This window comes from Engystomops pustulosus, chromosome 4 (genome assembly GCF_040894005.1).
Source record: "Engystomops pustulosus chromosome 4, aEngPut4.maternal, whole genome shotgun sequence".
Lineage (NCBI taxonomy): Eukaryota > Metazoa > Chordata > Amphibia > Anura > Leptodactylidae > Engystomops > Engystomops pustulosus.
In genome coordinates, this window is record NC_092414.1 from 12,954,294 (window position 1) to 12,968,312 (window position 14,019).

The 14,019-nt window shown below is 40.8% G+C and overlaps 1 protein-coding gene and 1 long non-coding RNA gene across 2 annotated transcripts in view; one reads left to right on the plus strand and one right to left on the minus strand.

The window, feature by feature from the left end:
- The window catches only part of LOC140126076 (uncharacterized), a 71,029-nt gene that overhangs the window by 42,548 nt on the left and 14,462 nt on the right, over positions 1 to 14,019 (minus strand). Inside the window, exon 2 of the long non-coding RNA XR_011854751.1 lies at positions 3,021 to 3,079. This is a non-coding gene — a long non-coding RNA (uncharacterized lncRNA). The remainder of the gene's footprint in view (positions 1 to 3,020; positions 3,080 to 14,019) is intronic.
- CHRM2 (cholinergic receptor muscarinic 2) overlaps positions 1 to 14,019 on the plus strand; it is a 144,717-nt gene that overhangs the window by 29,511 nt on the left and 101,187 nt on the right. The gene's annotated exons all lie outside the window — the stretch shown is intronic.

A 14,019-nucleotide genomic window follows, 5' to 3' on the forward strand; every position in this document is an offset into this window, starting at 1 on the left:
TATTATTCAAGGACATATTATAGGAGGGGGTATGATTTCGGGATCTGACTACACGTGTCTGTTGCCGTGGAGACGCATAGTTCTGCATATGAGCTGTAAACGCAAAATAATTTTGCATTTTTAACTAAGAAGTTGCGACATTTTTTCATTCTATGGGCGTAGGGACTGTTAAAACAAGTTTAGGGTATAGTATAAACAGCTTTGGGATGTGTACGCAGCCCTTATGCAAAGAATTATGTTGCCTTGGCAACAGACTACAAAGAAACCCTGTGGTAGGCAAATTGTACCTTCCACTTCATATAAATCTTCCAATGTCTTTTACAACCTGTGATAATTTAACGGAGCATGACTGCAGGGATCTGACTACACAGAGCGTGTTTGTAGTCTGTTGCCATGGAGACACATAGTTCTGCACAGAAGTGGAATAATAACACAAAACAAAGAATTGAGAAGAATTTGCATTTTGTTTTTCATTCTAGGTGTGTTGGGACAGGTATAAAGGGTTGGTTGTGATTGGTTGGGTTTAGCTGAAGTTTCGTTACAATGTATCAGACTATAGTAGACTGTAGTCATTTGTGGAACTATGTAGGTAAAAGGGAAGAAGATACATATAAAACACGGGCCAGGAGGGGGATGCGGCTGCAGTTTTTGTCTGTTTATGAGTAGAGGGAGAAAGAAGATCTTCTACTCCTCCCAGAAATAGCAGCCGCATCCCCCTCTTCCCTGTCCACACTTCACCCTATGACACAAAGTGGAAAGAGTGTAACATGATCTCTCTTCTCCTATTCTCACACAATGCAGTTTTACAGACAAGAGGGTCTACTATATACAATATGACGGGATCCTCGCTTTACTGACATGTTTATGTCTTTTTTCCCATCTCTCATGAGCCGTACACACTGGTGCGGAGAGACTGTAACATGATCCCTCTTCTATTCTCACAGAATGCAGTTTTACAGAGAAGTGTCTACTATATACAATATTACACCCTCAGATCCTTGGTTTACTGGGAAGCCGCACCTACATGTTTATGTCTTTTTTCCTATCTCTCACGAGCCGTACGGAGAGACTGTAACATGATCCCTCTTCTCCTTTCTCCATTCTCATTGACACAGGTTTACCATATACAAAACTACACCAACTCGATCATTTGGTGACTGGGGTGGTGTAACTTGCATGTTTATGTCTTCCCCTTCCCTCTTTCTTGAGACAGACACATAACCCCCGCATTTTTCCTCTTCCCCTCTTCAGAGATACAAAAGAAATTACAGCATATCCCCCCCCCCCCTGTCTGGTCTATACAATATTACACCACAGGGGATCCTTTATTCACTAAGGAGGTATAACCTGCATGTTTGTGTTTTGTTTCCTTTATCAAGGCAGAGAGACTGTAACATGATCTCTCTTTTATCTCTCCCTCTACCCATCTCACCCCATACAATTTCACAGAGACATTGAGAAACTGCAGCTGCATACCCCTCCTTCTTATCTACTGTTTTTCATACTATGCTAAAGTGAATCTATTGGTCAATGAGATGTGTAATCTGCAAAAAGACTGTAACATGATCCCTCTATTCTCTTTCTCTCATACAACATACGGATTCAGCGACCCTGATAGAAACTGCAGCTGCACCCCCCTCCTTTCCTTCTGACTGTTTTTCATGTAACGCCAAGTGGACCCTTTTGTCAATGACGCGTAACTTGCAAATAGACTGTAACATGATCCCTCTACTCCCTCTTTCTCTCATACAACATACAGATTCACGACCCAGAAAAAAACTGCAGCTGCATCCCCCTCCTTTCCTATCAAATGTTTTCCATATTACGCTAAGTGAACCCTTTCGTCAATGTGTAACTTGCAAAGAGACTGTAACATGATCCCTCTACTCCCTCTTTCTTTTTGCAAACTTACAGCTTCACATACACAGAGAGAAACTGCAGCTGCATCCCCCTCCTTCCTATCTACTGTTTTCATACTACGCTAAGTGAACCCTTTTGTCAATGACATGTGTAATCTGCAAAGAGACTGTAACATGATCCCTCTACTCTCTCTTTCTCTCATACAACATATGGATTCACTAACCCAGAAAAAAACTGCAGCTGCATCCCCCTCCTCCTTATCTACTGTTTTCCATATTGCGCTAAGTGAACCCTTTTGTCAATGACATGTGTAACTTGCAAAGAGACTGTAACATGATCCCTCTACTCCCTCTTTCTCTCACACAACATACGGATTTACAGACCCTGAAAGAAACTGCAGCTGCATCCCCCTCCTCCTTATCTACTGTTTTCCATATTACGCTAAGTGAACCCGTTTGTCAATGAGATGTGTAATCTACAAAGAGACTGTAACATGATCCCTCTACTCCCTCTTTCCCTATTACAAACTTACAGCTTCACATACACAAAGAGAAACTGCAGCTGCATCCCCCTCCTTTCCTATCCACTGTTTTTATATTACACTAATTGGATCCTTTGCTAGACGAGGAGGTGTAACCTGCAAAGAATCTGTAACATGATCCCTCTACTCTCTCTTCACCACTTACAGCATATATATATTTACATGTACAGAGTGAACCTGCAGCTGCATCCCCCTCCTCCCTCTATGATACTAGCTGTATCCTTCCGTAGCTGACCCGTTTGAGACTACAAAACGGTTGCCATTTGATAGATACAATAGTTAGACTTGCCCTTTAAGAAGCCGCCGGTCACCTGTACAGTCTATTCTTGCCTTCCGTCCAAATGACTACGGACTGATATCCTTGTAGGGAAACTTAAAGATGGATAATAAGAGCACGAGGAACAGATAGGTGACATTTAATATGGAAATATCCGAGATAAGTCTCGACTTCAGACGCTGACCGACCTTGTAACGCTGCACAAATAGAAATCCCCCGGTGGCCTTATAAGGAAGTGCGGAGGACACAGATTAGAGTCATATGTACTATGGAAATCTCTTAAAGGGGTTTTCCAGTTTCACTAGGGAACAGGGAGAAGGTAAAACAAGAATCTCTACTGACCTTCTTTCCATGGGGGTCATTGCTAATGTCATCCGCTGGATTGGTCCAATGGGTGGTGACTAAATAGAGAAAAAAATAATAAATTAATAAAAAAATATTTTTTAACAAAGATTAAAAAAAAATAACTAAAAATGTAAAATTAAATTATAAAAAAAATATTTTAAATTCTATATTTTTAACTAATATATAAATAATTAAAATAAATAAATAAAAATTCAAATACACAATTTAACAAAATAATGTTTTTTTAAGTAAAAAAAAAAATATGACAAATAATAAATATTCATTTAAAAAAATTTAAGAAAAATAAAAATTGTATTAAAAAAATCGTACAATGCCAAAAAATAAATTAAAATTTAAAAAATAATAATTAAAATATATATATATTTTATCAGTTTACATTAACCTTCTCTTATTAATAAATTTTATGAAGATTTAAAAAAAAAAATACAGAAAAATGCAATAAAAAAGAAAATGAACATAAGTAAATGTACCGTATATAAAAATGTAAAAAAAAAAATAATATTATTTTGCCTCAAAACTCAAAGTTTGACATTTGTTAAAAAAAATTCTTTAACAACATCCTGAAAATAGGAAATTAGACAAAAATAAAAAAAAATAGAAAAAGTACCGAAACGAAGGAAAATCTATAACATTTGTAAAAAAAACAAAAAAAAAAAGATATTTATTCAGAATTGGAGGGAAAAAAATAATCAATTTGTATTGGATGAAATTGGTGAATTTGAGTAGTTTTTTTAATATATATATATATTTTTTTTAAAAACTTTATTTAAAGGGATTCCCGCGGAGAACAAATTTATTGGCCTAATTTTTTTGCTCAATATTATTTAAGGTGAGTTTTTTTTTTTCCGATTTTTTTTTTCCCCCCTGCCCGTGTTTTTGTCAGGGTTTATTCATCACTTATCACAGCGTCTCGGTTTGTATCTAGGCTAATAAGATTCACTCGCTGGCGCCAGGCATCAAACCTTCGCCGGCAGCGCCCGGGATCTATCATATGTGTGTGGCCCCCGCTGGGACTCAGACGCGCTGACATTATACCGCCGAAAAAAAAAAACATACTATATCATTTCAATATCTTTATGTAAATGCGCCGATTCCTGTAAGTACACTTGTGTGCGGCGCGGCTCGGTGCGATGCGGTTCCGGTAGCCCCCCCCCCTTAACATTGGGCAATGGACATGTGATCTAATTTGCATCATTGACTGAGAATCTCCAGTAATTACAAAGTAACGATATAATGGATGACATCATTAAAGGCGGCCGCTCTGTAATAACGCTAATCGATCGCAGCGGCGAGTTGCGACACAATGTATCAAGATTTGGACTCGCTTTAAACCGAGGAGCTTTTTTTTACGGATTGGCCTCTGTGTATTGACCTGATGGAGTATTGATTTTGTCTTAGTAAAGCTGGAGGCACATCACGGGGTGCGATATCTTAAAGGGGCAGGGGTGTCGATGCCTACGGCTCTAGTAGCTGGAGTGGTAATCAAATTTTAAAGGGGTTTTATATGGACTAAACCTATCCCACAAAGATGTCATTAATAAGTATAGTCCATAAAAAAACCCTTTAAAATTTGATGACCCCTCCAGCTACTAGAGCCATAAGCATCAAAATCCCTGCCAGGTAATGTGAAATAAAGTTTTATTAAGTACTGAAATGATCCAGTAAATTATGGAGGAGAGGAGACTGAGACACAGACAAACAGGCTGCAGCTTCCTCTGCCCAGGGACTCATCACATACTGCTGGTAGGGAGCCTAGTACTGTGAAATAAAGTTTTATTAAGTACTGAAATGATTCAGTAAATTATTTAAACCAGCATAGCGTAGACTATTGGATCCTGTCAGCAGCTAAAAATGACATTCCTGGTGACAAGTTCCCTTTAAATGGGTTTTTACGGGGCATAACTATAATAACCTATCCCACAAAGATGTCATTAATAAGTAATTATAGTTATGCCCCGTAAAAACCCTTTTAAAGGGAACCTGTCACCAGGAAAGTCATTTTTAGCTGTTCACAGGATCCAATAGTCTATGCTATGCTGGTTTAAATAATATACTGAATCATTTCAGTACTTTATAAAACTTTATTTCACATTACCAGGCAGGGATGTTGATGCCTGTGGCACTAGTAGCTGGAGTGGCAATCAAATTTTAAAGGTTCTTTTTATGGACTATACTTATTAATGACATCTTGTTGGGATAGGTTATTATAGTTATGCCCCGTAAAAACCCTTTCAAAAGGAACCTGTCAACAGGAATGTCAGTTTTAGCTGGTGACATGATCCAATAGTGTATGTTATGCTGGTTTAAATAATTTAGTGAATCATTTCAGTACTTTATAAAACTTTATTTCACAGTACTAGGCTCCCTACCAGCAGTATGTGATGAGTCCCTGGGCAGAGGAAGCTGCAACCTGTTTGTCTGTGTCTCAGTCTCCTCTCCTCCATACTGCAGCTCTCTCCCCCGTCTCCCCACTTCCTGTCATGTGCATTGGGGGGGAGGGGGGGTGTGGCGTAGAGGAAGAATGTTTGAGGAGACTGAGACACAGGCTCCTGCAGCTGTTTCCCCTTTCCTAGGACTCACTACACACTGCTGACAGGGGAGCAGGTAATGTGAAATAAAGTTGTATAAAGTACTGAATTGATACAGAATGCTGACAGAGGCTCCTGTCTTTTCTGATCAGACACCATCTTGCCTGCTAGATTTCTCTATCTCTGTGCCATAGGTTATCTATCCCATAATGCAGCAGCACAGCATCACATGGGCAGCTAGAGACAGTATTTTTCTACTTGCTAGGAGAAAAAAGGAATTTTCCTACTCTCTATACCCTTTTAAACATCTAAGAGATCAAGGTCAGGGGGGAGCGGGGTCTACAGTGTCAACTTCTACCTTATAGCTGTGTGAAAGGAACCTGCCTAATATGCAGCAGTAGCCGTGTTAGGAGTCTGTGTTCTACCATGTGGAGTGCCGGTGTACAGGCAGTTGCATTATTTACTGGGATGCAGCCCCCTTCTTTCTGATTGGACACCAACTTGACTGCTAGATTTATCTATTTGTTATCTGTCCCATGATGCACAGGCACAGCATCACAGGGGCAGCTAGAGGCAGGTTTTTTTCAGCTAGGAGATTCTTCTATTCTCTATACCCTTGTAAACATCTAAGAAATAGTCAGGGCAAGTTTGTGTTCTTATACGTGGAGCGCGGATGTACAGGCAGTTTAATGCAATGTAGCCTCCTTCTTTCTAATTGGACACCAACATGACTGTAAGATTTCTCTATCTCAGTGCTATATGTTATCAAATCCATGATGCATCAGCACAGCATCACATGGGCAGCTAGAGCAAGTATTTTTTTTTCACCTGCTAGGAGAAGATTGTGATTAATCTTTCCTCTATATCTATATATCATACTATAAATCAACCTCTACTTTATAACTATGTGGCAGAAACCTATATCTCAGTGCTGTATGTTATTAAAATTCATTATGAATCAGCAAAGCATCACATGGGCAGCTAGAGCAAGTATTTTTTTTACCTGCTAGGAGAAGGGTGTGATTACCCTATCGTCTATATCTATATATCATACTATAAATCGACCTCTACTTTATAACTATGTGACAGGAACCTATATCTCAGTGCTGTATGTTATTCAAATCCATGATGCATCAGCACAGCATCACATGGGCAGCTAGAGCCAGTATTTTTTTTTATACCTGCCAGGAGAAGAGTGTGATTACCCTATCGTCTATATATATATATCATACTATAAATCGACCTCTACCTTATAACTATGTGACAGGAACCTATATCTCAGTGCTGTATGTTATCAAATCCATGATTTATCAGAACAGCATCACATGGGCAGCTAGAGCCAGTATTTTTTTACCTGCTAGGAGAAGGGTGTGATTACCCTATCGTCTATATCTATATATCATACTATAAATCAACCTCTACCTTATAACTATATGACAAGAACCTATATCTCAGTGCTGTATGTTATTCAAATCCATGATGCATCAGCACAGCATCACATGGGCAGCTAGAGCCAGTATTTTTTACCTGCTAGGAGAAGAGTGTGATTACCCTATCCTCTATATCTATATATCATACTATAAATCGACCTCTACCTTATAACTATGTGACAGGAACCTATATCTCAGTGCTGTATGTTATTCAAATCCATGATGCATCAGCACAGCATCACATGGGCAGCTAGAGCCAGTATTTCCTTTTTTACCTGCTAGGAGAAGAGTGTGATTAACCTTCTCTCTATATCTATATATACATACTCCTATAAATAAAAGATACGTTATAGCGAATATGGACCACACTGTCAACTTCTTCTAACTGTGTGGCAGGAACCTGTTTAGTGTTCAGCAGTAGCTGTTTTAGACGTTTTTGTGCCCCTACCCCTGTGTTGTACAGTCGATGCAGTTGCATCACTTCCTCTGAAGAGACTGATACCAACGCTGATAGGACAGTCTCTGCCAGTCTCGGATTACGATTCTTTTTGAAGGTGAGCCTTCTTCATACATGGATATGTCCTTGGAGAAATTCTGATACGGAGTCCCGTCCATACATAACATCCAGTTTCTGCACCGCCCTAGGACACCATTGACTCAGTTTTATATTTTTGGATGTCGCATAAATTATCAACATCAGAACAGAGCTGGATCGGTGCCCATGGTCGTCCCGCCAAATACGGGGTGACATTCAAAAGCAAAGACAGACTTGTCAGGTCAACGGATCTGCGGGCGTCGAAGAGAGGGGCGAGGAAGCCCAAAAAGACCCCAGATGTGGCGGCCACCGCAAAGTTCAGCCATGGCTCCGGGCAGGCGCCGCCGCATCGACAGCTCATGAATACGAAGGACTCCGCTCACTTCATTAATGTGATCTCTTCTACGAGGAACGAGAGAAAAATCCGACCGTTTCATCTCTGACCCGAAAAATCTCGTGAACTTACGGATGAGTTTAGCAGTTTCGCAACGTGAAGGCCGGAACGTGTTCCAAAAAGTGTCTTTCTCGGTCGAGTACCTCGTCTAACCTCACCTCAAAAGACCCAGGCAGATCATCCCCATCAGCTTTGTGCATTTTTTGAACTTTTTATGTAGTTTTTTTTTACTTATAGATATTCTTTTTACTTTATGCTTTAGCCAATAAGACCAGAAAGTTTGTTACCATTGAAATCTCCTTTATTCAATGAAGAACTTTGTGCATTTTTAATATTTATATATATATATTTTTTTTTAGGAGCCTTTTAAATTTTAGCCATTCATTTTTTATTCATGAATTGATTTTTTTTATATTTTTATTTCCGTTTTTTTAAAAAAAAAATCTTGGTTCTTTAGCTTTTTGTTCATTTACGATTCCTCTTATTAATAGTTTTTTATGTCAGTTTATTTGTAGTTTTATTGGCGGGTTACATTTTATTTTTACTCTATGATCTTTCCGGGATGTTTTTTTTTCTTTAAGTTATTTTTCATTTATCACCATTTTTGTTTTGTACTTTTGTTTATGAGTTTTGTTTATTTTTTTTTCTAGATTTTTATTTCAGATTTTTGAAAACTTGGCACTTTTGCTTTTTGTTAATTGACGATTCCTCTTATTAATTGTTTTTTATGTCCGCCTGTTATATTGGTGGGTTGCATTTTATTTTTTCTTTATGATCTTTCTGGGATGTTTTTTTTTTATAAATTATTTTTCATTTGTCACCATTTTTACTTTTGTTTCCGAGTTTTGTACTTTTGTTTCTGATTTGTACTTTGTTTTACGAGTTTTGTTAATTTTTTTTAGATTTTTATTTCAGATTTTTTTAATCTTGGTGCTTTTGTTTTTTTGTTCATTTACGGTTCCTTTTATCAGTTTTTTTTTTTTTTACATCAGTCCATTTGTTTTTAAGCTCGAGGTCAAGTTTTGTTTTTTTTTTCAGGATTTTTTTGCTCGATCAATTTTTCACTTGTGTTCATTTTCATTTTGTATATTTGTGAATGGATTAGTTATTTTTTCTAAAGATTTTACTGTTCATTTTTTAAATCCTTTTCTTTTTTTTTTTGCATTTTGTACTTTTATTTATGGATTTTTTTTTTTTTATCTCAGATGTTTTAAATTTCTTTATGGATTTGTTTTTCCCTTCTATCTGCCTGTTCCATACCCAGAGGTGAAGCTTTTGATAAGATGTGTCGTCTTTTAGAATGGAAACCGGTTCGAGATGTAATGGAATTTTTTTTCTGAAGTTTTCCCGTCGTGATTCGCGAGATAGTGGGGGGGTTGGGTTTATGTTCTAGAGGTCATTCGCAGAATACGATAACGAAATGTCCATCGTTCCGCTTCTTCTCCCCCCGAGGGGGAACTTATGTGGTGAAACACACTCTTGAATGCCAACACAGTCCTTGGCTGTTTGCATAGATTTCGAAAATTCTCCTTACGTAAGAGTCGCCCGTCTGTGTGACTCTAAAGGTCACGGGTTTGTTAATTATCGCATGAACGGATCACTAATTAATAAAAACAAATCAGTAAACGGACAAAATATTTATTCGGAAAATTCTAAAGATCTTCTTAAAAAAATGTATTATTTTATGTGTTTTTTTTTACTGTATTTGTGTTCTCTAACGTAGGCTGAAATCAGATTTCCTTTCTTATGGAGGAGAGCTAATTTGCATAATGTCTTTCACATGAAACATTCCGTGTCTCTCTACATTCCGTTCATAGAAGGCATCTTATCCAGCCAATCAGTGCCCTGATCTTTACTAGTAGTGATGATCGGACCCGAAGCGCAACAGTGTCTGCGCCAAACATTGCAAAGGGGTCGACAAACCCAGACTTCAGCCAAAAAGTTTGGCACCGATTGTCTCAGGTGAGACGTGGGTCGCCGGAGCACCTGTGATCCTCGGTGTGCCCCGGTGCCCCGCTGCTCTGTCTAACCTGATTCCTGTCCGGTGACCATGTGCGCCGGGTTCCCATCTCCTAGGGCGCACCGGCTTCAGAGGATTTAAAGGGCCAGCGCACCATTAAATGCCTGCCGACTCCCAGAATTCCCTGCCGGATCTTTGTGCTCTATGCCATTGAGAAAGCTTTGTTCTCTGCCTTGTGCTCGTGATTGGATTCCCCGTTGGGATCCCGGACCTGTTCCCGTTTATGCTCCTCCGCTGCCTGCCCTGACCTCCTGCTCCGTCCCAGACCCTGAACCGTTGCCACCTGTCTTGACCTTCTGCCTGTCCCCGACCACGAAATTGCTTGCCTATTTTGTACCACGTCCCTGGATGCCACCGCGGACAGGTCGCACCAGTGGAACGACCTGGTGGTACCACGCCACAACAAGACCAACAAGATCTGGTAAAAACCGGGTGCCACTTAGACTCCGGTCCCAGGTGTCGGTATGTGTCATGAGGTCCAGGGGGTTCCCTACCCCAGAAGCCTGACACCGATCACAAGTGTTAAGTCCCACTAGCAAGGCTTTGTTGACGAAAAGTGTGGGTCGCCATTTTCCCAAGGATGATTGATCCGGTGGCTTTTCCACTATTTCAGTAGGTAACACCCCAGATCGGTGCCAGCCCGTGTGTTCAGGTTCGGGTGTCCCAACCAAACTTTCGTTCCAGGTTTGGCAAAACTCGATGAATCTGAACCCCACTGGGTCCAGTCATCCCTACTAATAAGGAACAAAACCCCCCGAAAATATGAATGTAGACACTCCTCGCCTGAAATTTGTTTTGGGTCGGCTTTGATTTGGTGAAGAATGCCCCGACTGCCCTGTGAATATGACCCCCTGATACAAGTTTTTAAAGGGAACCTGTCACCACATTTCACACATACAGCTAGTGACAGGTTCCCATAGAACCCTAATAACTAACTGACACCCTTCGTTTACAAAAATGTTTCCTCACATCCCCATAAAATCAATCAATTTATGTAATTTCTGGCATCAGAATGGGGGCGTGTCCTGCTCAGCCGACCCCTCCCATCTACTCCTGCCCATCCCTTATGTCTCCTCACTATTCAGCACTTCATGTCATGTGACCAAGGTGATGTCATCTAAGGTCCTTTACCCAGTAATATTAACATCTACCCTATGTATGTATCTGATCACATGAAATCACAGCAGACTCCATGGACTTCTACTCCTCCCCATCCTTCATGGAGGCTGCTGTGATTTCATGTGATCAAATATATACATGAGGTAATTTTAATCTGACTGGGTAAAGGACCTTAGATGACATCACCCTGGTCACATGGCATTGAGTACTAGTTCCATGCAGCAGCATATCCTAGCAGCGAGACCTGTCAATTTAGGAACCCGGAGGCGGGGCAATACAAGTAAAATTTAATATGCAGGACTCCATTAATATCATTGGACTCACTTCAGGTGATTTGTATATAAGTTTACAAACTGATTTTTTTAACATTGGAGCCATGGAAAGGAGCCATGCAATGCTTCTTAATCATAGATTTTATAAAGTGATTGGCTCCAATTGTCATGTGTTAGAACATGTGGTTGCTGTTGTTGGCTGTGATTGGCTCCAATTGTCATGTGTTAGAACATGTGACTGCTGTTGTCGGCTGTGATTGGCTCCAATTGTCATGTGTTAGAACATGTGACTGCTGTTGTCGGCTGTGATTGGCTCCAGTGGTCATGTGTCAACTGATGTGACTGCTGTTGTCGGCTGTGATTGGCTCCAATGGTCATGTGCTAAAACATGTGACTGCTGTAGTCAGCTGTGATTGGCTCCAATTGTCATGTGTTAGAACATGTGACTGCTGTTGTCGGCTGTGATTGGCTCCAATGGTCATGTGTTAGAACATGTGACTGCTGTTGTCGGCTGTGATTGGCTCCAGTGGTCATGTGTCAACTGATGTGACTGCTGTTGTCGGCTGTGATTGGCTCCAATGGTCATGTGCTAAAACATGTGACTGCTGTAGTCAACTGTGATTGGCTCCAATTGTCATGTGTTAGAACATGTGACTGCTGTTGTCAGCTGTGATTGGCTCCAATTGTCATGTGTTAGAACATGTGACTGCTGTTGTCGGTTGTGATTGGCTCCAGTGGTCATGTGTCAACTGATGTGACTGCTGTTGTCGGCTGTGATTGGCTCCAATGGTCATGTGCTAAAACATGTGACTGCTGTAGTCAGCTGTGATTGGCTCCAATTGTCATGTGTTAGAACATGTGACTGCTGTTGTCAGCTGTGATTGGCTCCAATTGTCATGTGTTAGAACATGTGACTGCTGTTGTCAGCTGTGATTGGCTCCAGTAGTCATGTGTCAAAACATGTGACTGCTGTTGTTGGCTGTGATTGGCTCCAATGGTCATGTGTTAGAACATGTGACTGCTGTAGTTGAATGTGATTGGATCCAATGGTCTTGTGTTAAAACATGTGACTGCTGTTGTCAGCTGTGATTGGCTCCAATGGTCATGTGTTAAAACATGTGACTGCTGTTGTTGGCTGTGATTGGCTCCAATGGTCATGTGTTAGAACATGTGACTGCTGTAGTTGAATGTGATTGGATCCAATGGTCTTGTGTTAAAACATGTGACTGCTGTAGTTAGCTGTGATTGGCTCCAATGGTCATGTGTTAAAACATGTGACTGCTGTTGTCAGCTGTGATTGGCTCCAATGGTCATGTGTTAAAACATGTGACTGCTGTAGTCTGCTGTGATTGGCTCCAATGGTCATGTGTTAAAACATGTGACTGCTGTAGTTAGCTGTGATTGGCTCCAATGGTCATGTGTCAAAACATGTGACTGCTGTACTTGGCGGTGATTGGCTCCAATTGTCATGTGTTGGAACATGTGACTGCTGTTGTCGGCTGTGATTGGCTCCAATGGTCATGTGTCAAAACATGTGACTGCTGTACTTGGCGGTGATTGGCTCCAATTGTCATGTGTTGGAACATGTGACTGCTGTTGTCGGCTGTGATTGGCTCCAATGGTCATGTGTCAAAACATGTGACTGCTGTACTTGGCGGTGATTGGCTCAAATGGTCATGTGTGAAAACATGTGACTGCTGTAGTCTGCTTTGATTGGCTCCAATGGTCATGTGTCAAAACATGTGACTTCAGTTACCTGCTGCAATTGGCTGAGCTGATCATATTTCAACCCAAGTGACTGTTGAAGTCTGTTGTGATTGGCTGCAGCGGTCTTAGTCTTTGCACTTCTTTTTGTGAAAAACTGAGCATCAAATAGTCAAAAGTTACCAAAATGATGTACGAAAAAAGTCTAATTGTTACATATAGAATTCTTCCCATGCCCCCTATGGTGAGATATTACATAGGATAAAGTAGACACCTCCCCCCCATGCAGAATCGGGAGCTCCTTGTAAAGAACGATGACAACAATAATGAAATGGGGACGTTGCGGGAGGCCGGATCTCCCTGTAGGATTTTTCTGGAGGGTCTTTAGTCTCTGTGACAGCCGCCTCTACCCTCAGTAATATGGAGGCTTAATAATAATTCGGGGGCCCCCACAGATCCCAGGCTCAGCCTCCCGCTCCTCGCTGTCTCACCTTCTGAGGTCTGGATTGTAGGAGAATACCTCGGAGAGGCCACACTTACTCCTTAGCATTTAATTAAATTCTGCCTTTGACAGTCGCGGCATCCGGCTGCCATCCCATAGGGGCGGCATCGCTTAGCGGGAGGACGGAGGCAGGGGGGGTGTCTGCTGTATGATGTGCATCTCATATCAGTCTGTAGATGGGAATGTAGATTATTTATTGTTCGGGAGACTAAGAAATTGCGCTGTGTATCATTAGAGTGCGGAATAACCCTTTAACTCCTGCGAGGATTGGGCCTTGTATGAGCCATATACTGTACAGGATTTAAATTTATACTTAAAGGATATTTTCACCTTCTCCACCTTACGACCTCCTTTGATAGGCCTCGCTCCACTAATTCGGGGGCATTTGGAATTTTTTCTCTAGCCCCCAGCATTCCCGAGCAAATGGCAATTCATTTTAGCTCCTTTCTGTTATCAAAAAGGCGGAGCTTA